The 3,747-nt window shown below is 38.2% G+C and overlaps 1 pseudogene; it reads left to right on the plus strand.

Moving 5' to 3' along the window:
- The first annotated feature begins 1,908 nt into the window (after nt 1–1,908).
- Nucleotides 1,909–2,927, plus strand: LOC101574103 (annotated as a pseudogene).
- Nucleotides 2,928–3,747: the final 820 nt, after the last annotated feature.

The raw sequence follows: 3,747 nt of genomic DNA on the forward strand, positions 1-3,747 counted from the left end.
CCCAGGTAAAGGTCAGAAAAAGGGATTTCTTCTGTTCTCTATGACGAGACATGACATGTAGTCAACTATTTAATACCTACTACATTTTTGCAAGCATTAACAAAAAAAAAAGAAAATGAAATGGTTAGAAATTTCAATTGAATTACAAGTTACTCCTAGTCTAAGTAAAGTTTTGAGTTCAGTATTCCCTCAAGCCAGATAAGGATATTCTCATGTGTATCCCACACTTTAGAGAGTGTTGTGCTTTAAAAAATATACAAACCCAAACTTATAAAATAATATTCCTACACCATGTCACTTGAGATCATGCAGGAAGTGTTGACTCACATGCACTTGTAGTTTTAAGCTTATATCAAATCTCTTTCAGATCCCATATGATTATTTCTTCAGATATCTTGTCATCTGTCCCCAAGACAAGATGGCTTCACTTGAATCCCATAATGTCAGTAGCTTTCAGGAATATTTCGGCATAAATTCAAAGAGATCTCTAGAGGCTTCATTTGCATAAAGATTCAACCATCCTCATGGGAAAGACAGCAAAAAAATGCTTTAGAAGTAATTGTGAGCTTCAGAGCTGTGATGTCTAGACAAGGAGGAGGGCCAGAGGCCACCTCCTCACCCACTGGGGAGTACAGCCCCAGAACAGAAGAAACAGTGGTCCTCACAGGGCCCACAAGCAAATGCAATTTGGAGGTCAGCACTGTTGGATTCCTTTACCATGCCCTCTGACTTGGCCCTCCAAAGAAATTAGCTGGCTCCCCCATGAAAGAACTTTAAGAAGAAACAAAAGAGTGATTCAAATCTAAAGGTCATGGCATTAAGGAAAAGGAACAATTAAGAGAATTTTTTCCATAAAACATCAAAAAATTGTAACACAGCATGGAAGAATCTGTTAGTAGAAAATTCTACAGCTAGAGCTATAAGAAGACAACTTTTATAAGTGACAGCAAAATTCATGAAATGTTCACCTCTCCCAGACTCTCAGTCCTTGTTCAAGTTTTAAAGATTTTTGCTCAGCCACCAAATTTCTATAGAATTTCCACTTTAGTTCATAGATATTTTTCTTGCTAAAACTGAGGCTCTGCTGTAATGCCTCTTGACCTTGCTTCACATTTTATTACTGAAAAAAATATGTATAAACTCAAAATTAATCAGCCAAATTGTTCAGTTTTAGTTTGTTTTGGATGAGAGGGCAAAAATTCATCAAGTTTTACATACTTTTTCACCTGAAATAAGGAACTATCCAACTTAGTCTAAAACTTGGCCCAAATCTATCAAGCTATCTGGGGCCTAATCTATTAGTTAATGTTGTAGAAATATGGAGTTTTTATTGACACCTGAGACAAGGTAGATTTTAAAATTATTTTGATATTAACATTTCAAATGCCTATAGAAAGAAATAATTTTTTCATTGTCTATATTCATTTAATATGTAAAGGCAGAAAAATAAAATTATTCAGAATATGTTACCATTCAGTAGAATTTATTTTTATTTTATATTGGTAGCTTCCTCAAAATACCAGAAAATAAGTTCATGTTTTCAAGTGACTGATGTTAAGACAGTGTCACTTTGTGACACATTAATGCACAAATCCTCCACTCCTAGTTAGTAATCCCTTCTATCCAAATTTTTAAATTGAGATCAATAATAATAAAATGTATGAAGGTCTGGAGAGATAGCTCAGTGGGCTAAGCACAAGAACCAGGGTTTGATTCCCAGAACCACATGCCATGCTGGCCCCAGAACACCAGGCATGTGCCAGCCCCAAAACCGGGCATGGTGGTGCATGGCTGTAATCCCATGGCTGAGGAGGCTGAGACAGGAAGATCACTATGAGTCTGAACTGCATAGCAAGACCCTGTACCAAATAAACAAATAAAAGATTAAAAAATAATTTAATAAAACATATGAGTAGCTTTTTATGCTGGTGGACACTGCGGAGGAAGCATCATCAGTCTCTTTTCCAACTGCCATCAGAGTTTCCCAAGGAGCCTGAACAGCTACAGAAGCTCGTCATCGGAGGGCTGAGCTTTGAAACAACTGATGAAAGTCTGAGAAGCCATTTTGAGTATGGGGAACACTCACAGACAGTGTGGTAGTGAGAGACCCTAACACCAAGCGTTCCAGGGGCTTTGGGTTTGTCACTTATGCCACTGTGGAGGAGGTGGATGCAGCCATGAATGCAAGGCCACACAAAGTGGACAGAAGAGTTGTGGAACCAAAGAGAGCTGTCTCAAGAGAAGATTCCCAAAGACTAGGTGCCCACTTAACGGTGAAGAAGATCCTTGTTGGTGGCATTAAAGAAGATACTGAACAACATCACCTATGAGATTATTTTGAACAATATGGAAAAATTGAAGTGATTGAAACTATGACTGACCAAGGCATTGGAAAAAAGAGAGGCTTTGCTTTTATAACCTTTGATGACTATAATTCTGTGGATAAGATTGTCATTCAAAAATACCATACTGTGAATGGCCACAACTGTGAAGTGAGGAAAGCCCTGTCCAAGCAGGAGATGGCTAGTGCTTCATCTAGCCAAAGAGGTTGAAGAGGTTCTGGAAATTTTGGTGGTGGTCATGGAGGTGGTTTTGGTGGCAACGACAGTTTCAGTGGTGGAGGAAACTTCAGTGGTCCAGGTGCCTTTGGTGGCAGCTGTGGTGGGGGTGGATATGGTGGTAGAGGAGGTGGCTACCATGGATTTGGTAATGATGGAAGCAATTATGGAGGTGGTGGAAGCTACAATGAATATGGCAATTACAACAGTCAGTCTTCAAATTGTGGACCCATGAAGGGAGGAAACTTTGGAGGCAGAAGCTCTGGGCCCTGCAGTGGTGGAGGTCAATATTTTACCAAACCATGAAATCAAGGTGGCTATGGTGGCTCCAGGAGCAGCAGTAGCTATGGCAGTGGCAGAAGGTTTTAAACACTTTCAGGAAACAAAGCTTAGCAGGAGAGGAGAGCCAGAGAAGTGACAGGGAAGCTACAGGTTACAACAGGTTTGTGAACTCGGCCAACCACAGTGGTTGCTGAGAAGACATGTTTTAGACAATACTCATGCATATGGGCAAAAAACTCGAAAGCTGTATTTGTGACTAATTTTATAACATGTTATTTTAGTTTCTGTTCTGTGGAAAGTGTAAAGCATTCCAACAAAGGGTTTTAAAGTAGACATTTTTTTGAACCCATGTTATTGATTGCTAAATATAATAGTCTGATCATGATGCTGAATGAATGTGTCTTATTTAAAATGTGCTGTGTAAAGTTAGTCTACTCTGAAGCCATCCTGGTTAACATGCCCAACAGCATGAAGTTGGAATTCCTTCAGGGTGATGCCAGGTTCCATTTAAAATTTCTTTACAATTGCTTAAAGAAGTCACTGTCATCAGAAACCTTGGTGAAGATGAACTAACAGTTACTGTTGTGACCTTGAATTTGACAATTGGAAAAGTCACCCAAGCAAACAGTCAGCTACTCGGTTATAAAAATGATTGTTCACACATTTTATATATCTAAATTGAATATTGGTACCAGTTACAATGATAGATAGGCTTGAAGCTGTGTATCATCCGTTATCATGTATAATCAATAAATGATTTAATTCTCTTGAAAAAAACATAAGAGTAAATGAATGTTTTGAAGAAATATGCTACAGTTATGATTAAGCTATAATTTGGAGAAGTAAAATAAAATTCTCTAAGTTGACTTTATGAATGTTAACAATTTCTTCAAGCCTAAAAGTTAGA

The sequence above is a fragment of the Octodon degus genome, unplaced genomic scaffold (genome assembly GCF_000260255.1).
Source record: "Octodon degus isolate 3935 unplaced genomic scaffold, OctDeg1.0 scaffold00256, whole genome shotgun sequence".
Lineage (NCBI taxonomy): Eukaryota > Metazoa > Chordata > Mammalia > Rodentia > Octodontidae > Octodon > Octodon degus.